At 41.5% G+C, this 24,998-nt stretch overlaps 1 protein-coding gene and 1 pseudogene across 3 annotated transcripts in view; both read right to left on the bottom strand.

Moving 5' to 3' along the window:
- Positions 1-24,998, bottom strand: part of ARMH4 (armadillo like helical domain containing 4) — a 183,384-nt gene that overhangs the window by 62,276 nt on the left and 96,110 nt on the right. The window lies entirely within an intron of this gene.
- LOC128594617 (cullin-3-like) lies at positions 1,504-23,572 on the bottom strand (annotated as a pseudogene).

Here is a 24,998-nt window from a genome sequence, read left to right on the forward strand (position 1 = left end):
GGAATGTCTTATTTCGGTTGAGTCTTGCTGGAGTTCTGAAACTCTGCTTATCTGAATTTCAGAATCTCTTGGCATGTCTGGAAAGTTCTCCTTCATAATCTCATGGAGAAGAGACTGTGTGCCTTGTGAAGCCACTTTGTCACTTTCAGGTATCCCTATAAGATGAATATTGATTTTCTTCGAAATATCCCAGAGGTCTCTGAGAGAGTGATTTGTTTTTGCCCTCCATTTCTCTTCCTCTTTGAGATTTTGGGAGCATTCGAAAGCTCTGTCTTCAATGTCAGAAATCCTTTCTTCTGCTTGCTCCATTCTGTTACTGAGGGATTCTACTGTGTTTCTCAGATCTTTGAGGGCTGCAACTTCTTATCTCAATGTGTCAAAATCTTTGGTCATTTGGTTTTTGAATTTGTTGAATTCTTGAGATATCTTTTGGGTTACTGCTTGGAATTCTAATTTGATCTTATTTGCTATCCATATTCTGAATTCGATTTCTGACATCTCAGCTATTTGTTTGTGCATGGGGTCTTGTGCTGTGTCTGCTCCTTTGACCCTTGGGGGAGTTGATCTACTCTGATTATTCATATTGCCAGAGTTTTTCTGTTGATTTTGCCTCATGATTGTTTTTTACCATTGCCTCTGGCCATCCTCAGAGTTGGGGAGGTGTCTCTCCAAGATTAGATTCCAGTGGGATCACTCTATTGTTGCTGGATCTTTGTAGGAAATGACCCTGTGTTGTTCCTCTGGGGCTGCCCCAGCCAGGGAGTTCTGGTTGTGGAAGCAGCTCAGGAGTGTGACACACCCAGATCCAGCAACAGGGCGGGGGGTGGTGCACATAGATCTGGGAGTGCCTGGCACCCAGTGATTGTGGCACAGAGGGCCCAAGGCTCCAGCAGTCTCTGGCCAGGAGAAGGGCTCCACGCAGAGGCATGGAGGGCTCCAGAGGGCACACGGCTACCAGAGTCCCTAGCCAGACGAGCAGGCCCGAGTGGAGGCAGGGAGGGTACAGGAGGGAGGATGCAGGGTTGCACAGCTCCCACAGTTCCTGGTCAGGGCGTGTGGAAGCCCTACAGGCACGGGTCGCTGATCGGGGGTCACGGGGCAGCTCTTACCGAGGTGCTGGTGGGCACTGATAGCAGTCGTGGCACAGCTCTTACGGAGGTCCGGCCGGGTGCCAATCACGGTCGTGGCGCCACTCTTACGGAGGTCCAGGCTGGCCAATAAAAATTATTTTCGAACAAGTCCCACAAGCGATAATCTTGTTACTTGCTCCCGAGACATGAGGATCCTATGTGCGGCCATCTTGGCCATGCCCCTTACCAAGGAAAAATAAATTTATCTTTTTTTTAATGAAATCCAACAATTTTATTTTAATGAGCTGAATTTTCTAAAGTTTTGTTTTATACTTTCCTGCTTTCATACAGTATTGAAAACAAAACATGGCACATTCACATTTTCCCAAGGAACTGTAAAGATGATCTCTACAAGGATAAACGTTGTAAAGCCTGAAGCTCAATCAATTGATGTTGAAAACTCTCAAAGGGAGTAAAGGCTTGATCTGAATGGTCTAGAACATGTACTGTAATTTAATAGAAGAGATGGTCATCTTAATATTTAATGATTTAAAAGAACTTCCCAGTCCATGCAAAGAGTACAGTCCAAGAATAAATCAAATTTCTGAACGCATTTTATGCTACATATGTGTATACTTTGCGATCCTCAGGTGTTCATGCCAAATATTCTCTCTCAATAAGTCCTTCAATATGCTTCTTAATAACTGGACTTGGTAAGAATCAAGCCTTCAACTGTTGAGTTACCTCTGCTACTAAAACATTGTGTTGCATCTTCTTCCTAGATTTCATTATTCGCACTACAGCAGCTTCTATCTCATGTTTTCTGTCGTCGTCTACTTTCTGCCTTGTTTCTTTCCTTTCTGGGTCTGATACAACTTCTTTGGCAGCAACTGTTTGAATCTTGACTCTGTGTAGTTTGGATGTGAACTGATCATTAACTGTAAATATGTAACCATTTTCTATTTCTTTTGATTTCGGCTCTTTCGTTAAGAACCCGCTGTGTTGGTTTACCACAGGTGAGGGATTGTAGGGCTCTAACCAGCTCTCTTTCAGGGATATCTATCTCTTATTGAATTTCCTCAAATGTGTATTTTTCCCTATTATTGAACACCATTAATATGGTCATCTGGAAAGTGGAGACTTGCAATATGTGCTTCCGTGCATTGGAGCTGGTAACTTGTGCACCTCCAACACCAACTTCTGATCCATCTTCTTTTTTAACTGGTCCACAAAAGGTAGCATTGAGATCTGCAGAACCCATGTGATGCTGGAGTGTGAGCTGTCGACCACTGTGTTTGGCTGAGTAGAACCTTCTGAAAATCTCAAAAGCATGTCGTGGTGCTGGTGGGATGTTGCACTTTGGTGTGGCTGACTGAGTGGGCCAGTACCCTGTCATGAGCATGCGGACTGTGAGATCAACACCACCTAAAGATACCCCAGTTGCCTGTAGATGTTGCCTGAATTTATCCATTTTGTATTTGAGATGCTCATATCCCTAAACATTCCTTCCACTTTTAATGTGAATTGACATCCACATTCAGGCTATAATTTAGGTATCATATTTTTTTCAGAGTCATCAGAAACACTCTTGTGAGAAGTCTCCTTGTCAAGTGTTGCTTATAATAACGTTCAAATACATCTTTTTCTTGCATAAACCTAAAAAGGACCATTGCTTTATCCAATATTGTTTCTACTTCTTGCTCTGTTAGCCCTTTGACTCCCTTTTTCAGTTTATCATCTATAAAAAATGAGAGGTAGACGAGTGTTTCCGCAAGATGACGGCCGAGTAACAGCTTCCTTGCATCTGGCCACCATGAGTCCGGGGAGATAGGACTCCAGGCATCTCTGGCTGGTGGGAACTGCCTATCATCACCCATGTGAGGATACAGAGAGTCAGCGAGAGACTTCTGGACCCCAAGAGGAGGACTAAAACAGTGGAAAACCGGCAAATGGTCGCATGTGTTCAATCCGTCTAAACCCGCCCGCAACTGTAAGTTCAGTAGCAGCGAGACTGCAAACCGAAAAGGCCTTACCTGTGAACAGTTTTACTGTCTTTGGACTTGGCACTCAGTTGAACTGTCTTGGGGAGAGCCTGAGCGGGAATGTGGAGAACTTTAGCCGTTCTCTAGGGCCCCAGTCTGAGCCGCAGAGCCAGACGGAGCTAATAGTGTTTGGCTGTGGGCCACAGGGAGCCATTGTGAGCGATCTGCCCCGGCAAGCTCCGCCCTCAGGGTCGCAGAGCTAGAATAGGGTTGGAGCTGGTAACCCAGCGACCGAGTAGCCTAAGAGTGGGGTCTGAGCCGCCTTGCAGCCCTAACCTCAGGGGCACAGTGAGACCGGTTTTGGCACACTGGGTAAGTGGATAGCCACTTCAGCAGTGATTCCAGCGACAAGCACTTTTCTGGGAAAGATTCTGCTCAGCAAGTTTACAAGTTCAAAGTGCCTTTTAAGTGGGCTGAAGAGAGATTTAGGGTGTCTACCTGCTGGGGTTTGATAAATCAGCAGCCTCCAGTCATATCAGAACTCTGATTAACATCTCATACCCCAGAAGACCACGTGTTACCCAGACAATATTCAACAACATATGCATACTGCTTTGTTTTTGGTTGTGTTTTGTTTTTTGGGGGTTTTTTATTTTTTTTTTTGTTTGGTTGTTTTTTTGTTTATTTTGATGTTGTTCATGTTGTTTTGTTTTTTAATTTCAACTTTTCCCGAACAGATCTTTTTTCTTTCTCAATTTTTCTAGTTTAATTATAATTTCCCATTGCTGCCTTTTTTAATAACTAGAACATCATTTTTGCTAGTGTTTCTACCACTATTATTTGGTTTTTCACCCAATATTATCCTATTAAGTTTTCTGTTTGCTTGTTTTGGTTTGATTTATAGCATTTTTGTCCTTCCTCCCCACTTGGTGGAGGTGGGGTACTGTGTCAGATTAGGTCAGCAAAGAGCTGCTGACTTCAAGGGAACCACCCAACTGGGCACCCCCAGAAGGTGGGGGGTTTTTTAATGTTGTGTCAAAGTACCCTACTGTACACCTATATTGCTCTGTCTCCCTCTTTCTGTGCCTCTCTACTTTTTGTCAATATTCCTTTTACCCACCCCCTCTCCTTTCTCTATTTTTTTTTCTTTTCACTCGGTCCACCTTTCTTTCATCCCTTTCTTGCTGTTCAAACTTCTCACCCTTCTGGTCCTGTACTAAAAGGACTCATCTAACCCTTAGTCCACAGTCATGAGAACTTAAAGAGCAAGAGGAAGTGAAAGGAAAATTAGGGCAAGGAAACAGATAAAAGAAATCACTCATGAGGAAGAGTCAGCAGAAAACTCCAGGCAACATGAAGAACCAGTCCAGAACAACCCCACCAACAGACCATGAGGTAGCTACTGCACAGGATTCCACCTATAAAGAAATCTTAGGAATGACAAAAAGGGAATTTAAAATACACATGATGAAAACAATGAAAGAAATAATGGAAACAATGAAGGAAACTGCTAATAAAGTGGAAAATAACCAAAAGGAAATCCAAAAACAGAATCAAATAAGAGATGAACGATATGAAGAATATAAAAAGGATATAGCAGAGCTGAAGAAACTGAAACAGTCAATTAGGGAACTTAAAGATGCAATGGAAAGTATCAGCAACAGGTTAGACCATGCAGAAGAAAGAATTTCAGGGAGGAGGAGACAAGATGGCTGACTGAAGCCAGCATTCCACAGAGGATCCCATTCAGAAGGAGAGTTAAAGGACAAAAATTCAGCAAGTAATCTGGTGGATTTGAGCTGCACTAAGAGAGAAGGTTGTAGAACGCACGTCAACCCCACTGAGGCGAGCTGCGACCAAAAGGATACAAACAAAAGGTACAAAATCTATCACCAAGCGGACAAGAGTTCCCTCCCCCATGAGAATGGCTCAGAGTGCCCCACAAACAACAGGGCATAGTACAAAGGTCCTCCCACTACACTCCACGGGAGAGACCCTCTAAAAACTGGACCTACCTCCCCTACTGGGGTGCCACGGCGTCCTCCTGCCAGGCATAAAACTGTATAAACTGTATATAGTCTCTACCTGGAATTCTGAGCTCCCAGCGCTCTCCTTCACTCACACTGGGCTCTGGAGGCCAGTCCTGGTCGGTCGGCAGAGAGGGGACTGCACCAGAGTGGCAGTTCCCTGAGGCACAGTGCGACAGCCGTCTTTTGGTGATAATACGGCCAGGCATAAAACTGTGTAAAGCTGTGCGTGTTCACTGCCTGCAACCCCAGGCTTCCAGCGCTCCCCGCGCTCCCCTCTGCTCTCGCTCCAAGGTCTGGAGGCCTGTAGCCCAAGGGTCCAGACTCTTGGGCGATTGCTCGAGGGGTATAGACAGTGCTGGGCTGCAGCCTGTCGGTGCAGACTCTGGGGTATGGAGCAGAGAGAGGACGATTGGCCGGAGGGGAGCTACACCAGAGCAACGGTAGCCTGAGCCATAAGGCAGCAGCCTTCTTTTGCTAGCAATACGGCTCACTACAGAATATTCTGAAGCCACACCCCCTGTCTCCTGGGGCAACCAGAGACTCTGAGTTTGGCTGAGGCAACATAAACTTGCAAACCAGGGAAACTCCCAGGGCGGGGCTGACCCAGAGGTCTGCTTTACTAAACCGAAGACACACCTGGCTCTCAGGGCATCGTCAGCCTATAGACAATACAAGAGCAAAGACAAGCTGAGTTGGAATTCAATTTCAGCTTCTCTTCTCCAGGGGAAACACAGAGTTGTTCTGTTCTGTTCTGTCGGTAACATTAATCAGGGGTGAGACTGGACCTGAGTGAAAACCCCTCAACCTTCATCTAGCGCCCGAGGTTGTCAGGCCTCACCTCCTCCTGCTGGAGAGAGGCAGAGCACAAAACTCCTGGAGAACCGATTCACTACAGGCAACTGGGTCAGCCAACTGCAGGGCTATTAGTGACTGGGTGTGAAGTGGTGCAAGGTGAGGAAGGAGGCAGCAACCTTCCCAGACTGATTTATACGCTGGGTGGCTTCTCCTGACTCCACGCAGCACTGGAGCAAGCCACACCAGAGTAGTCACCAGACCCCTGTGATCCAGTTCCCAGAGACCTCTTAAACTCTCTCACCCAAGACAGGTGCAGACTGAGACAATTGATTTGGACATTTTTCAACTGAACCAATCACCTGAGGACAAATCAGGTGGTGCCCTAGGTGCATGGTGGTAGGAAGGTTTGATTTTTCTTTTCCAATTGTTTGCCGGTGGGAGGCGGAGTGACTTAATTGCTGATATTTCTCCACAGCTGACACTTCAATCCAAAGTATCTGTTTCACTAGGGTAGAACAGAAACCAGCAGAAAACAAGGCAGAACCATTTAGCCCCATCACACCAGACAGGGCCCCAGTTTCTCAGGCCACAATACTGTACGGGCCCTCGATAAAGCCCCAGGGGAAAAAATAAGAGGGAGTAAAACAACCATGGGGCGGGATCAGCAGAAAAACTCTGGTAACATGAATAATCAGAATAGATCAAACCACCCAAGGAAAGATATGGCAGATGCAATTGAAGATCACATTCATAAACAACTGGCTGAGATTTCAGAAATCGAATTCAGAATTTGGATTGCAGACAAGATTAACAAAGTGGAACTAGGAATTACAGGAGAAATTCAAAAGTTGTCTCAAGAATTTAATGAATTTAAAGACAAAACCACCAAAGACTTAGACACACTAAAGCAAGAATTTGCAGCCCTCAAAGATATGAAAAGTACAGTAGAATCCCTCAGTAACAGAATGGAGCAAGCAAAAGAAAGGATTTCTGACATCGAAGATAAAGCCTTTGAACGCTCCCAAACTCTCAAAGAGGAAGAGAAATGGAGAGCAAAAACGGATCACTCACTCAGAGAGCTCTGGGATAATTCAAAGAAGGCGAACATCCGAATCATAGGAGTTCCAGAAACAGAAGAAGTGGCCTCGCAGGGCACAGAGGCCCTTCTGCATGAAATTATGACAGAGAATTTTCCAGAAATGCCTAGAGATTCTGAAATTCAGTTAGTGGACAGCTTCAGAACCCCAGCACTACTCACCCCAGTAAGACATCCCCAAGGCATAACATAATTAACTTCACTGAAGTTAATATGAAGGAGAAAATCCTCAAAGCTGCCAGGAGAAAGAAAACCATTACATTCAAAGGCAAGAATATTAGAATGACTGCAGATCTCTCTGCTGAAACTTTTCAAACCAGAAGAGGGTGGTCACCGACTTTTAATCTCCTAAAGCAAAATAACTTTCAACCATGGATCTTGTATCCAGCTAAACTCAGTTTCATTTATGATGGAGAAATTAAATACTTTAATGACATTCATATGTTGAAGAAATTTGCCATAACCAAACCAGCTCTTCAGGATATTCTCAGACCTATCCTCCATAATGACCAACCCAATCCTATACCACAAAAGTAAACTCACTCAGAAACTTCGGATCAAAATCCAATTTCCACACTGGAGAAAGGATTAAAAATGGCCACTGGACTTTTGAAAAACTCGATACCCAAAACTTCACCAGACTTATCAATATTCTCCATTAATGTGAACGGCTTAAACGGTCCTCTAAAGAGGCATAGGTTAGCTGACTGGATACAAAAACTCAGGCCAGATATCTGTTGCATACAAGAGGCACATCTTAACCTAAAAGACAATACAGACTCAGGGTGAAAGGATGGTTGTCCATATTTCAGGCAAATGGTAATCAAAAAAAGCAGGTGTTGCAATTTTATTTGCAGATACAATAGGCTTTAAACCAACAAAAGTAAGGAAGGGCAAGAACGGTCACTTCATATTTGTTAAGGGTAATACTCAATATGATGAGATTTCAATTATTAATATCTATGCACCCAACCAGAATGCACCTCAATTTATAAGAGAAACTCTAACAGACATGAACAACTTGATTTCCTCCAGCTCCATAATCGTCGAAGATTTCAACACTCCTTTGGCAGTGTTGGATCAATCCTCCAACAAGAAGCTGAGCAAAGAAATCTTAGATTTAAACCTAACCATCCAACATTTGGATTTAGCAGACATCTACAGAACATTTCATCCCAACAAAACTGAATACACATACTTCTCATCAGCCCATGGAACTTACTCCAAAATCGATCACATCTTAGGTCACAAGTCTAACCTCAGTAAATTTAAAGGAATAGAAATTATTCCATGCATCTTCTTGGACCACCATGGAATAAAACTTGAGCTGAGTAACAACAGGAATCTGCATACTCATACAAAAACATGGAAGTTAAATAACCTTATGCTGAATGATAGCTGGGTCATAGATGAGATTAAGAAAGAAATCGCCAATTTTTTGGAACAAAACAACAATGAAGACACGAACTATCAGAACCTCTGGGACACCGCAAAGGCAGTTCTAAGAGGGAAATTTATAGCACTGCAAGCCTTCCTCAAGAGAACGGAAAGAGAGGAAGTTAACAACTTAATGGGACATCTCAAGCAACTGGAAAAGGAAGAATATTCCAACCCCAAACCCAGTAGAAAAAAAGAAATAACCAAAATTAGAGCAGAATTAAATGAAATTGAAAACAAAAGAATAATACAACCGATGAATAAATCAAAAAGCTGGTTTCTCGAAAAGGTCAATAAAATAGATAAACCTTTGGCCAACCTAATCAGGAAAAAAACAGTAAAATCTCTAATCTCATCAATCAGAAACAACAAAGACGAAATAACAACAGACTCCTCAGAAATCCAAAAAATCCTTAATGAATATTACAAGAAACTTTATTCTCAGAAATATGAAAATCTGAAGGAAATTGACCAATACTCAGAAGCAGGTCACCTTCCAAGACTTAGCCAGAATCAAGTGGAAATGTTGAACAGGCCCATATCAAGTTCGGAAATAGAATCAACCATACAAAACCTCCCTAAAAAGAAAAGCCCAGGACCAGATGGTTTCACATCTGAATTCCACCAAACCTTTAAAGAGGAATTAGTACCTATATTACTTAACCTGTTCCAAAAGGTAGAAAAAGAAGGAAGACTACCCAACACGTTCTATGAAGCAAACATCACCCTGATCCCCAAACCAGGAAAAGACCCAAGAAGAAAAGAAAATTATAGACCAATATCACTAATGAATATAGATGCAAAAATATTCAACAAGATCCTAACAAACACAATCCAGCAACACATCAAACAAATTGTACATCATGACCAAGTCGGTTTTATCCCAGGATCTCAAGGCTGGTTCAATATATGTAAATCTATAAATGTAATCCAGCACATAAACAAATTAAAAAACAAAGACCATATGATTCTCTCAATCGATGCAGAAAAAGCTTTTGATAATATCCAGCATCCGTTCATGATCAGAACACTTAAGAAAATTGGTATAGAAGGGACATTTCTTAAACTGATACAGACCATCTACAGCCAACCCACAGCCAATATCATATTGAATGGAGTTAAATTGAAATCATTTCCACTCAGATCAGGAACCAGACAAGGCTGATCATTCTCTCCATTGCTTTTTAACATTGTAATGGAAGTTTTAGCCACTGCAATTAGGGAAGAAAAGGCGATCAAGGTTATCCATATAGGGTCAGAAGAGATGAAACTTTCACTCTTTGCGGATGATATGATAGTATATCTGGAAAACACTAGGGACTCTACTACAAAACTCCTATAAGTGATCAAGGAATACAGCAGCATCTCAGGTTACAAAATCAAGATGAAATATTTGGGAATTTATCTAACATGAAAGATCTCTATAAAGAGAACTATGAAACTCTTAAGAAAAGAAATAGCTAAAAATATTAACAAATGGAAAAACATACCATGCTCATGGCTGGGAAGAAACAACATAGTTAAAATGTCTATACTACCCAAAGCAATATATAATTTCAATGCAATCCCTATTAAAGCTCCACTGTCATACTTTAAAGATCTGGAAAAAACAATACTTCGTTTTATATGGAATCAGAAAAAACCTCGAATAGCCAAGACATTACTCAGAAATAAAAACAAAGCAGGAGGAATTACGCTACCAGACCTCAGACTATACTACAAATCAATAGTGATCAAAACAGCATGGTATTGGCACAAAAACAGAGAGGTAGATGTCTGGAATAGAATAGAGAATCAAGAGATGAATCCAGCTACTTACCGTTATTTAATCTTTGACAAGCCAATTAAAAACATTCAGTGGGGAAAAGATTCCCTATTTAACAAATGGTGCTGGGTGAACTGGCTGGCAACCTGTAAAAGACTGAAAGTGGACCCACACCTTTCACCATTAACTAAGGTAGACTCTCACTGGATCAAAGATTTAAACTTAAGACATGAAACTATAAAAATACTAGAGGAGAGTGCAGGGAAAACCCTTGAAGAAATCGGGATGGGCGAGTATTTTATGAGGAGGACCCCCGGGCAATTGAAGCAGCTTCAAAAATACACTACTGGGACTTGATCATACTAAAAAGCTTCCGCACAGCCAAGAAAACAGTAAGTAAATCAAGCAAACATCCCTCAGAATGGGAGAAGATATTTGCAGGTTATGTCTCTGACAAAGGTTTAATAACCAGAATCCACAGAGAACTCAAATGCATTAGCAAGAATAGAACAAGGGATCCTATCACAGGCTGGGCAAGGGATTTGAAGAGAAACTTCTCCGAAGAAGACAGGCATGCGGCCTTCAGACATATGAAAAAATGCTCATCATCTTTAATCATCAGAGAAATGCACATCAAAACTACTTTGAGATACCATCTAACTCCAGTGAGACTAGCCTATATCACAAAATCCCAAGACCAGAGATGTTGGCGCGGATATGGAGAAAAGGGAACACTTTTGCACTGCTGGTTGGAATGCAAATTAATACATTCCTTTTGGAAAGAAATATGGAGAACACTTAGAGATCTAAAAATAGATCTGCCATTCAATCCTGTAATTCCTCTACTGGGCATATACCCAGAAGACCAAAAATCACGTCATAACAAAGATATTTGTACCAGAATGTTTATTGCAGCCCAATTCATAATTGCTAAGGCATGGAAGAAGGCCAGATGCCCATCGATCCACGAATGGATTAATAAATTGTGGCATATGTACACCATGGAATATTATGCAGCCTTAAAGAAAGATGGAGACTTTACCTCCTTCATGTTTACATGGATGGAGCTGGAACATATTCTTCTTAGTAAAGTATCTCAAGAATGGAAGAGAAAGTGCCCAATGTACTCAGCCCTACTATGAGACTAATTTAGGGTTTTCACATGAAAGCTATAACCCAGTTACAACATAAGAATAGGGGGAAGGGGGAAAGGGACGGGGGTAGAGGGAAGGGGATTGGTGGGATTACACCAGCGGTGCACCTTACAAGGGTATATGTGAAACTTGGTAAACGGTCTGTGAAGCTAGTGAATGATGCCCCATGATCGTATCAATGTACACAGCTATGATTCAATAAAAAAAAAATAAATAAATAAAAGAAAAAGTGAAAAAAAAAAAGAAAGAATTTCAGAGGTACAAGACAAAGTTCTTGAGATAACTCAGATAGTAAAAGAGGAAGAAAAGAAGAGAGAGAAAGCACAACGTTCACTGTCAGAATTATGGGACTTTATGAAGTGTTCCAACATACGAGTTATAGGAATTCCAGAAGGGGAAGAAGAATGCCCCAGAGGAATGGAAGCCATACTAGAGAATATTATAAAAGAAAATTTCCCAAATATCACCAAAGATTCTGACGCACTGCTTTCAGAGGGCTATCGGACCCCAGGTCACCTCAACTCTTACCGAGCTTCTCCAAGACACATTGTGATGAACCTGTCCAAAGTCAAGACAAAAGGAAAGATTCTGCAAGCTGCCAGGAGTAAGCACCAGTTGACCTACAGGGGCAAATCCATCAGAGTGACCGCAGACTTCTCTAATGAAACTTTCCAAGCAAGAAGACAATGGTCTTCTACCTTTAATCTACTTAAACAGAACAATTTTCAGCCCAGAATTCTGTACCCTGCTAAGCTAAGCTTAAAAATTGATGGAGAAATCAAATCATTTACGGATATACCAACATTGAGAAAATTCGCCACAACAAGACCAGCTCTACAGGAAATACTTCAACCTGTTCTGCACACTGACCACCATAATGGATCAGCAGCAAAGTAAGAACTCAGAAATTAAAGGACAGAACCTAACCTCCACACTGATGCAAAAGATAAAACTAAGCAATGGACTCTCACAAAATAAGATGAATAGAATACTACCACACATATCAATTATCTCAATAAATGTTAATGGCTTGAATTCCCCACTGAAGAGACACAGATTGGCTGACTGGATTAAAAAACACAAGCCATTCATTTGCGGTCTATAGGAAACACACCTGGCTTCAAAAGACAAATTAAAGCTCCGAGTCAAGGGTTGGAAGACAATTTTTCAGGCAAATAGCATTCAGAAGAAAAGAGGAGTTGCAATCTTATTTTCAGATTCATGTGGATTGAAAGCAACTAAAGTCAAAAAAGACAAAGATGGTCACTTTATATTGGTCAAGGGAAAAATACAACAAGAAGATGTTTCAATTCTAAATATTTATGCACCCAATTTAAATGCTCCCAGATTCTTGAAACAGACCTTACTCAGTCTGAGCAATATGATATCTGATAATACTGTAATAACAGGGGACTTTAACACTCCTCTAACAGAGCTGGACAGATCCTCTATACAGAAATTAAACAAAGATATAAGAGATTTAAATGAGATCCTAGAACAACTGTGCTTGATAGACGCATATAGAACACTCCACCCCAAAGATAAAGAATATACATTCTTCTCATCACCCCATGGAACATTCTCCAAAATTGATCACATCCTGGGACACAATACAAATATCAACAGAATCAAAAGAATTGAAATTTTACCTTGTATCTTCTCAGACGATAAGGCACTAAAGGTGGAACTCAACTCTAAAAAAACGCTCGACCCCACACAAAGGCATGGAAATTAAACAATCTTTTATTGAATAACAGATGGGTGCAGGAAGAAATAAAACAGGAAATCATTAACTTCCTTGAGCATAACAACAATGAAGACACAAGCTACCAAAACCTGTGGGATACTGCCAAAGCAGTTTTGAGAGGAAAATGTATCACTTTAGATGCCTACATTCGAAAAACAGAAAGAGAACACATCAACAATCTCACAATCCATTTTATGGAATAGGAAAAAGAAGAACAATCTAAGCCTAAACTCAGTAGAACAAAAGAAATATCCAAAATCAAATCAGAGATCAATGAAATTGAAAACAAAAGAATCATTCAGAAAATTAATGAAACAAGAAGTTGGTTTTTTGAAAAAATAAATAAAATAGATAAACCGTTGGCCAGACTAATGAGAATTAGAAAAGTAAAATCTCTAGTAACCTCAATCAGAAATGATAAAGGGGAAATAACAACTGATTCCACAGAGATACAAGAGATCATCTCTGAATACTACCAGAAACTCTATGCCCAGAAATTTGACAATGTGAAGGAAATGGATCAATATTTGGAATCACACCCTCTCCCTAGACTTAGCCAGGAAGAAATAAAGCTCCTGAACAATCCAATTTCAAGCACTGAGATCAAAGAAACAATAAAAAATCTTCCAACCAAAAACTGCCCTGGTCCAGATGGCTTCACACCAGAATTCTATCAAACCTTCAAGGAAGAGCTTATTCCTGTACTGCAGAAATTATTCCAAAAAATTGAGGAAGAAGGAATCTTCCCCAACACATTCTATGAAGCAAACATCACCCTGATACCAAAACCAGGAAAAGACCGAAACAAAAAGGAGAATTTCAGACCAATCTCACTCATGAATATAGATGCAAAAATTCTCAGTGAAATCCTAGCCAATAGATCACAGTTTATCATCAAAAAAGTCATTCATCATGATCAAGTAGGCTTCATCCCAGGGATGCAAGGCTGGTTTAACATACGCAAGTCCATAAACGTTATCCACCATATTAAAAGAGGCATAAATAAAGGTCACATGATCCTCTCAACAGATGCAGAAAAAGCATTTGATAAAATCCAGCATCCTTTTCTAATTAGAACACTGAAGAGTACAGGCATAGGTGGGACATTTCTAAAACTGATCAAAGCTATCTATGACAAACCCACAGCTAATATTTTACTGAATGGAGTAAAACTGAACGCTTTTCCTCTTAGAACTGGAACCAGACAAGGTTGTCCTCTGTCACCTTTACTATTCAACATAGTGCTGGAAGTTCTAGCCAATATAATTAGGCAAGACAAGGAAATAAAGGGAATCCAAATGGGAGCAGAGGAGGTCAAACTCTCCCTCTTTGCTGACGACATGATCTTGTACTTAGAGAACCCCAAAGACTCAACCACAAGACTCCTAGAAGTCATCAAAAAATACAGTAATGTTTCAGGATATAAAATCAATGTCCACAAGTCAGTAGCCTTTGTATACACCAGTAACAGTAAAGATGAGAAGCTAATTAAGGACACAACTCCCTTCACCATAGTTTCAAAGAAAATGAAATACCTAGGAATATACCTAACGAAGGAGGTGAAGGACCTCTATAAAGAAAATTATGAAAGCCTCAGAAAGGAAACAGCAGAGGATATTAACGAATGGAAGAACATACCATGCTCATGGATGGGAAGAATGAACATTGTTAAAATGTCTATACTTCCCAAAGCAATCTACCTATTCAATGCCATTCCTATCAAAATACCAACATCGTACTTTCAACATTTGGAGAAAATGATTCTGCGTTTTGTATGGAACCGGAAAAAAACCCGTATAGCTAAGGCAGTTCTTAGTAATAAAAATAAAGCTGGGGTCATCAGCATACCAGATTTTAGTCTGTACTACAAAGCCATAGTGGTCAAGACAGCAGGTACTGGCACAAAAACAGAGACATAGACACTTGGAATCGAATTGAAAACCAAGAAATGAAACTAACATCTTACAACCACCTAATCTTCGATAAACCAAACAAGAACATACCTTGGGGGAAAGACTCCCTATTCAATAAATGGTGTTGGGAGAACTGGATGTCTACATGTAAAAGACTGAAACTGGACCCACACCTTTCCCCACTCACAAAAATTGATTCAAGATGGATAAAGGACTTAAATTTATGGCATGAAACAATAAAAATCCTCCAAGAAAGCATAGGAAAAACACTGGAAGATATTGGACTGGGGAAAGACTTCATGAAGAAGACTGCCATGGCAATTGCAACAACAACAAAAATAAACAAATGGGACTTCATTAAACTGAAAAGCTTCTGTACAGCTAAGGAGACAATAACCAAAGCAAAGAGACAACCTACACAATGGGAAAGGATATTTGCATACTTTCAATCAGACAAAAGCTTGATAACTAGGATCTATAGAGAACTCAAATTAATCCACATGAAAAAAGCCAACAATCCCTTATATCAATGGGCAAGAGACATGAATAGAACCTTCTCTAAAGATGACAGACGAGTGGCTAACAAACACATGAAAAAATGTTCATCATCTCTATATATTAGAGAAATGCAAATCAAAACAACCCTGAGATATCATCTAACCCCAGTGAGAATGGCCCACATCACAAAATCTCAAAACTGCAGATGCTGGCGTGGATGTGGAGAGAAGGGAACACTTTTACACTGCTGGTGGGACTGCAAACTAGTACAACCTTTCTGGAAGGAAGTATGGAGAAACCTCAAAGCACTCAAGCTAGACCTCCCATTTGATCCTGCAATCCCATTACTGGACATCTACCCAGAAGGAAAAAAATCCTTTTATCATAAGGACACTTGTACTAGACTGTTTATTGCAGCTCAATTTACAATCGCCAAAATGTGGAAACAGCCTAAATGCCCACCAACCCAGGAATGGATTAACAAGCTGTGGTATATGTATACCATGGAATACTATTCAGCTATTAAAAAAAAGGGAGACTTTACATCCTTCGTATTAACCTGGATGGAAGTGGAAGACATTATTCTTAGTAAAGCATCACAAGAATGGAGAAGCATGAATCCTATGTACTCAATTGTGATATGAGGACAATTAATGACAATTAAGGTTATGAGGGGGAGGAAAAGCAGAAAGAGGGACAGAGGGAGGGGGGTGGGGCCTTGGTGTGTGTCACACTTTATGGGGGCAAGACATGATTGCAAGAGGGACTTTACCTAACAATTACAATCAGTGTAACCTGGCTTATTGTACCCTCAATGAATCCCCAACAATAAAAAAAAAAAGAAAAAAAAAAAAATGAGAGGTATTCGGGAGACCTGGAGTTGAGGTTGAGAAAATACTCAAAGTCACCTGCAACAGTTTGTTTAAAGAGCTGGTCATGCAGCCGGCCTGACCGCACGCGACGACCGTTCCTGGCGCAGCATCCATCCCCAGCGCCACGCGCTGCGGGGCCCATAGTTTGGCCTCTTCCTCCCGGTCGACCTTCAGTTCCCGAGCCCTCCCGCGAAGCCTCAGCTGGCGGCGCCGGACCCTCCAGCCTCCGCCGCGCCTCGTCCAGATAGGCGGCCTGGGTCAGCGGTTGCAGTCGCTCGGCCTGCTGGGCACGCAGCGGCACGGCTTGGTCGTGCAGTAGGGTCCAGGCGCAGCCGTCCGCCTCGGCCTCCCGCAGGGCCTGGCTCAGGCCGCGCAGCCGCGGCACCAGGCACAGTACCGCGCGCAACCGCGCGCGCACTTCGCCTAAGCTGGGCCTGGCGTGAGTGCGCTGCAGCACCCGGCAGGCTCGCGCGGTGTCCCGAACACCGCCTCCAGCCACTGCCGGTCGCGCAGTCTCTGGAGGACCACGTTGGCGTCGGTCCCCGGGAAGGGCCGGCACTGGGGCGGCGGCGAGCACCGCCTCCTGGCCCAGGGCCACTGTGGAGCCCGCGCTGGCTTGAGGCGCCTCGGCTGTCCGACGTGCGCGGGGACGCCATCTTCCAGCGCCGGGTCACGTGACGCGGTCACGTTGTGCGCAGTCGGGCAGGCGGCGGCTGACGGAGGCGGAGAGTTGGCCGGGACGCGGGGCTGCTGGAGGCAAAGGCGGCGAGGAACGGGGGAGCCGCAGCGGTTGTCACCACGGCAGCCCGTGAGTCCACAGGCACAAGAACTTAAAGAGCAAGAGGAAGTGAAAGGAAAATTAGGGCAAGGAAACAGATAAAAGAAATCACTCATGAGGAAGAATCAGCAGAAAACTCCAGGCAACATGAAGAACCAGTCCAGAACAACCCCGCCAAGGGACCATGAGGTAGCTACTGCAGAGGATTCCACCTATACAGAAATGTTAGGAATGACAGAAAGGGAATTTAGAATACATATGTTGAAAACAATGAAAGAAATGATGGAAACAATGAAGGAAACTGCTAATAAAGTGGAAAATAACCAAAAGGAAATCCAAAAACAGAATCAAATAAGAGATGAACGATATGAAGAATATAAAAAGGATATAGCAGAGCTGAAGGAAATGAAACAGTCAATCAGGGAACTTAAAGATGCAATGGAAAGTATCAGCAACAGGTTAGACCATGCAGAAGAAAGAATTTCAGAGGTAGAAGACAAAGTTTTTGAGATAACTCAGATAGTAAAAGAGGCAGAAAAGAAGAGAGAGAAAGCAGAACGTTCACTGTCAGAATTATGGGACTTTATGAAACGTTCCAACATACGAGTTATAGGAATTCCAGAAGGGGAAGAAGAATGCCCCAGAGGAATGGAAGCCATACTAGAGAATATTATAAAAGAAAATTTCCCAAACATCACCAAAGATTCTGACACACTGCTTTCAGAGGGCTATCGGACCCCAGGTCGCCTCAACTCTAACCGAGCTTCTCCAAGACACATTGTGATGAACCTGTCCAAAGTCAAGACAAAAGAAAAGATTCTGCAAGCTGCCAGGAGTAAGCGCCAGTTGACCTACAGGGGCAAATCCATCAGAGTGACCTCAGACTTCTCTAATGAAACTTTCCAAGCAAGAAGACAATGGTCATCTACCTTTAATCTACTTAAACAGAACAATTTTCAGCCCAGAATTCTGTACCCTGCTAAGCTAAGCTTCAAAATTGATGGAGAAATCAAATCATTTACGGATATACAAACATTGAGGAAATTCACCACAACAAGACCAGCTCTACAGGGAATACTTCAACCTGTTCTGCACACTGACCACCACAATGGATCAGCAGCAAAGTAAGAACTCAGAAATTAAAGGACAGAACCTAACCTCCACACTGATGCAAAAGATAAAACTAAGCAATGGACTCTCACCAAATAAGACGAATAGAATACTACCACACTTATCAATTATCTCCATAAATGTTAATGGCTTTAATTCCCCACTGAAGAGACATAGATTGGCTGACTGGATTAAAAAACACAAGCCATCCATTTGCTGTCTGCAAGAAACACACCTGGCTTCAAAAGACAAATTAAAGCTCCGAGTCAAGGGTTGGAAGACAATTTTTCAGGCAAATGGAATTCAGAAGAAAAGAGGAGTTGCAATCTTATTTTCAGATACATGTGGATTTAAAGCAACTAAAGTCAAAAAAGACAAAGATGGTCACTTTATATTGGTCAAGGGAAAACTACAACAAGAAGACATTTCAATTCTAAATATCTATGCACCAAATTTAAATGCTCCCAGATTCTTGAAACAGACCTTACTCAGTCTGAGCAATATGATATCTGATAATACCATCATAACAGGGGACTTTAACACACCTCTTACAGAGCTGGACAGATCCTCTAATCAGAAATTAAACAAAGATATAAGAGATTTAAATGAGACCCTAGAACAATTATGCTTGATAGACGCATATAGAACACTCCACCCCAAAGATAAAGAATATACATTCTTCTCATCACCCCATGGAACATTCTCCAAAATTGATCATATCCTGGGACACAAAACAAATATCAACAGAATCAAAAGAATTGAAATTTTACCTTGTATCTTTTCAGACCATAAGGCACTAAAGGTGGAACTCAACTCTAACAAAAATGCTCGACCCCATCCAAAGGCATGGAAATTAAACAATCTTCTGTTGAATAACAGATGGGTGAAGGAAGAAATCAAACAGGAAATCACTAACTTCCTTAAGCATAACAACAATGAAGACACAAGCTACCAAAACCTGTGGGATACTGCAAAAGCAGTTTTGAGAGGAAAATTCATCGCTTTAGATGCCTACATTCGAAAAACAGACAGAGAGCACATCAACAATCTCACAAGAGACCTTATGGAATTGGAAAAAGAAGAACAATCTAAGCCTAAACTCAGTAGAAGAAAAGAAATCTCCAAAATCAAATCAGAGATCAATGAAATTGAAAACAAAAGAATCATTCAGAAAATTAATGAAACAAGGAGTTGGTTTTTTGAAAAAATAAATAAAATAGATAAACCATTGGCCAGACTAACTAGAAATAGAAAAGTAAAATCTCTAGTAACCTCAATCAGAAATGATAAAGGGGAAATAACAACTGATCCCACAGAGATACAAGAGATCATCTCTGAATACTACCAGAAACTGTATGCCCAGAAATTTGACAATGTGAAGGAAATGGATCAATATTTGGAATCACGCCCTCTCCCTAGACTTGGCCAGGAAGAAATAGACCTCCTGAACAGACCAATTTCAAGCACTGAGATCAAAGAAACAATAAAAAAGCTTCCAACTAAAAAATGCCCTGGTCCAGATGGCTTCACTCCAGAATTCTATCAAACCTTCAAGGAAGAGCTTATTCCTGTACTGCAGAAATTATTCCAAAAAATTGAGGAAGAAGGAATCTTCCCCAACACATTCTATGAAGCAAACATCACCCTGATACCAAAACCAGGAAAAGACCCAAACAAAAAGGAGAATTTCAGACCAATCTCACTCATGAATATAGATGGAAAAATTCTCAACAAAATCCTAGCCAATAGATTACAGCTTATCATCAAAAAAGTCATTCATCATGATCAAGCAGGCTTCATCCCAGGGATGCAAGGCTGGTTCAACATACGCAAGTCCATAAACGTTATCCACCATATTAACAGAGGCAAAAATAAAGATCACATGATCCTCTCAATAGATGCAGAAAAAGCATTTGATAAAATCCAGCATCCTTTTCTAATTAGAACACTAAAGAGTATAGGCATAGGTGGCACATTTCTAAAACTGATTGAAGCTATCTATGACAAACCCACAGCCAATATTTTACTGAATGGAGTAAAACTGAAAGCTTTTCCTCTTAGAACTGGAACCAGACAAGGTTGTCCTCTGTCACCTTTACTATTCAACATAGTGCTGGAAGTTCTAGCCAATACAATTAGGCAAGACAAGGAAATAAAGGGAATCCAAATGGGAGCAGAGGAGGTCAAACTCTCCCTCTTTGCTGACGACATGATCTTATACTTAGAGAACCCCAAAGACTCAACCACAAGACTCCTAGAAGTCATCAAAAAATACAGTAATGTTTCAGGATATAAAATCAATGTCCACAAGTCAGTAGCCTTTGTATACACCAATAACAGTCAAGAGGAGAAGCTAATTAAGGACACAACTCCCTTCACCATAGTTTCAAAGAAAATGAAATACCTAGGAATATACCTAACGAAGGAGGTGAAGGACCTCTATAAAGAAAACTATGAACTCCTCAGAAAGGAAATAGCAGAGGATATTAATAAATGGAAGAACATACCATGCTCATGGATGGGAAGAATCAACATTGTTAAAATGTCTATACTTCCCAAAGCAATCTACCTATTCAATGCCATTCCTATCAAAGTACCTACATCGTACTTTCAAGATTTGGAAAAAATGATTCTGCGTTTTGTATGGAACCGGAAAAAACCCCGTATAGCTAAGGCAGTTCTTAGTAACAAAAATAAAGCTGGGGGCATCAGCATACCAGATTTTAGTCTGTACTACAAAGCCATAGTGCTCAAGACAGCTTGGTACTGGCACAAAAACAGAGACATAGACACTTGGAATCGAATTGAACACCAAGAAATGAAACTAACATCTTACAACCACCTAATCTTCGATAAACCAAACAAGAACTTACCTTGGGGGAAAGACTCCCTATTCAATAAATGGTGTTGGGAGAATTGGATGTCTGCGTGTAAAAGACTAAAACTGGACCCACACCTTTCCCCACTCACAAAAATTGATTCAAGATGGATAAAGGACTTAAATTTAAGGCACGAAACAATAAAAATCCTCAAAGAAAGCATAGGAAAAACACTGGAAGATATTGGCCTGGGGGAAGACTTCATGAAGAAGACTGCCATGGCAATTGCAACAACAACAAAAATAAACAAATGGGACTTCATTAAACTGAAAAGCTTCTGTACAGCTAAGGTGACGATAACCAAAGCAAAGAGACAACCCACACAATGGGAAAGGATATTTGCATATTTTCAATCAGACAAAAGCTTGATAACCAGGATCTATAGAGAACTCAAATTAATCCACATGAAAAAAGCCAACAATCCCTTATATCAATGGGCAAGAGACATGAATAGAACTTTCTCTAAAGACGACAGACGAATGGCTAACAAACACATGAAAAAATGTTCATCATCTCTATATATTAGAGAAATGCAAATCAAAACATCCCTGAGATATCATCTAACCCCAGAGAGAATGGCCCACATCACAAAATCTCAAAACTGCAGATGCTGGCGTGGATGTGGAGAGAAGGGAACACTTTTACACTGCTGGTGGGACTGCAAACTAGTACAACCTTTCTGGAAGGAAGTATGGAGAAACCTCAAAGCACTCAACCTAGACCTCCCATTCGATCCTGCAATCCCATTACTGGGCATCTACCCAGAAGGAAAAAAATCCTTTTATCATAAGGACACTTGTACTAGACTGTTTATTGCAGCTCAATTTACAATCGCCAAAATGTGGAAACAGCCTAAATGCCCACCAACCCAGGAATGGATTAACAAGCTGTGGTATATGTATACCATGGAATTCTATTCAGCCATTAAAAAAAATGGAGACTTTACATCCTTCGTATTAACCTGGATGGAAGTGGAAGACATTATTCTTAGTAAAGCATCACAAGAATGGAGAAGCATGAATCCTATGTACTCAATCTTGATATGAGGACAATTAATGACAATTAAGGTTATGGGGGGGGGAGCAGAAAGAGAGAGGGAGGGAGTGGGGTGGGGCCTTAGTGTGTGTCACACTTTATGGGGGCAGGACATGATTGCAAGAGGGACTTTACCTAGCAATTGCAATCAGTGTAACTGGCTTATTGTACCCTCAATGAATCCCCAACAATAAAAAAAAAAAAAAAAGAAAAAAAAAAATAAATAAAGAGCTGGTCATTATTGAACGATTCCTGGAGGAAGCGATCAAACCTACTTTTCAGATCCAATAAGCCCTGAATATAGTCAACAGGATTTTTTCCTTCTCCTTCCTCAGAAACAAGGCTTTACCTTGCTCTCTCAAATAGGAACTCATACACTCACACATTGTTTTCAAACCATTTGGCACACGACTAAATAATTTGTACATGGAAGCAAGGTCTTCTGTCTTTCCATTTTTCAATATATGTACTAGCCCAGAGTTCTCCATTTCTACTATAGTCTTCATGTACTTGGAAGTGAATTCCCTCTCAACCACCTTTACAATTGGCTCCTCAGTTGATTTGTCGAGGCAGTGCATCACCCGTTCTATTTCTTCATTAATTCTAGCTTCTACTTTCTTTACATATACTAAAGCACTGTTTTCTGCTAAAAATTTCTGGCTTTCCATCTGAAAAAGTTCTGCAGACATTTCCAAAAAAGGAGCCTCAAAATCTTCTTCATAGACTGATCTTCCTTCAAGACCTAAAATCATTAACATCTGGCAACCATTTCTTATGGCACCCCTGTCTACAACGTCTCCTTTCCTCTCTCTCCCAATCATAGCCAAGAGTTTGCCGTACATGATCCCTAATATACCCATAACGTACAACTTGATCTCGAAAAATAATTAATCCCAAATTGTAGACATTCTCTACATTACTTTGTTAAACTCGGTCCACGTACATTAGTATGTCTCTAATCATCACCATAGCTGTTTGATGATCATTCCAAGCTTGATTTAGTGTTTGAAGAAAGTTGTTATTCAATGAATTTAGTACATCTTCTTGCCCCTTCACAGTGGAGAAATCTGGCGACCCCAAGTGATCAAAGTTAACATCACCAATAATGGGATAAACTGACATCCAGGGCCTCCTGATGTGATGCACTGAGGACACATCACTTACGTATTATTCCTTACTTATGACATGTTCCGTAACAACTTCTCTTAGTCCAGTGTAGAGCTTTTGTCCATGTTTATGCAAAACCATCCTATATGCATTTCTATAGAGCTCCTCAAAACTAAGACCACTGTTATTCTTATGCTGGATTTCTTGAATTGCATTTTTCAGAAGGTCCCAAATGCTGTTAACGTATTTTTCATCCATGGTCATGGGAAAGGCCCGGAACCGCATCTTGGTGTCCTTCCGGCTGCCTGTGCCTTTGCATGGTGCTCATCCCCTCCCCGGCAGCGGCTTCAGGTTGCACTTCGAGGCGCCAGTGTCACATTTAAGGCTGGCAGACAGGCAGGCGAGAGGCGACGCTGTGGGCAGCGGCAGCGCAGCCCCCAGGCAGGACTCGGAGCTGGCCGGCCCCTGGGCTGCCGCAGGGGGCGGCTCGGACTCGGCTGAGGGGCTGCGCTGGGGCAGCTCCGTGGGGTCCCCCTCACGCCAGCTCAGCTCCCTTCATCACACTCCTCCGCGATGGCGACGGCGAGGGACAAACATCTCACTGCGCAGGCCGAACCTCCTCTTCCTCCCCCTCCGCCTCAGCAAGACCAATAAATTTATCTTTTAACAAGTAGGAATTATTGATGGTTCTTCAAAAAGTCATTAAACCAAGGTTTTAAAGAGTGTCTGGTACAGTGAAAGGGATTAAGAGACATTGGGAGCCTGTCTGGATCCCAGGGGAGTCCTGGGGAGGTGTCACCAGTGCTCAAGTTAAGAATGCAAAGTAAGACCGCTGAGCAGGAGAAGGAAGAAGGGAAGGCTGTACAAACCACTGAAAAGAAGCTTCCCTGCATCAGGACTCTTTGCGTGGTTTGCCCTAATTCCTTGTTATTAGTGGACGAAATAAATGATGTCTTTATACACCACTGTGGTTTCCTGAGCTATCAAGCCTACCTGGAAACCACTCTTTGCCCCAACTGTGTGTGCACAGCCTGCCAACACATGGCAGGATCAGAAGCCCATGGCCTTAGTCCTACAGGATGTGCAAAACGTTGTCAGGCTTGCGACAACAAACCCAGGTGTTAGTTCACCCTGTGCCCACTGCTGCTTTCACATCGAACGTTCTGCAGTTGGAAGATGCCAACGTGCCTCTGAGTATTTACCCCCAAGCATCCATCAAATCCATCCTGTCCCAAACACTTGCCATCCTCTTTCAAGAGGAATAGCTTGAAAATTCAAACCCTATTATTTCAAAAACATTTCAGCTCTGCGGGAAAACTTGGATATGGAAGATGTAAATCAAATCTCCTTAGTTTCGAGTGCCCCTTCATTTAAAATTCCTTCCCTGGGTCTTGATAATATGTATGTTTGTCAAGTTTATTTTAAAAGCATTTCACACGAATAGAACCTTTTATTTGACTACATAACTATATTTTGTGCAAAATTCTGTGAAAGAATCTTTTTATGTGAGCAGAAATGAGTTCACTGGCTGACTTCAACCTCACCTGATCACAAAGCTTAGCTTTGAGGCTTTAGCATCCTTTTTTACAGTCTCAATTTAAGGAAAAATTACTTAAGTACTCTACTTTCTGAATTGCCAAATTAAGTGTATTTTTTCTCTGATTCAGATAAAGGCAAATAAAATTTGGGAGACTCCAAATGTTCCAGCTTCTTAATGCAGTGGACCAAAA

The sequence above is a fragment of the Nycticebus coucang genome, chromosome 9, assembly GCF_027406575.1.
Source record: "Nycticebus coucang isolate mNycCou1 chromosome 9, mNycCou1.pri, whole genome shotgun sequence".
Lineage (NCBI taxonomy): Eukaryota > Metazoa > Chordata > Mammalia > Primates > Lorisidae > Nycticebus > Nycticebus coucang.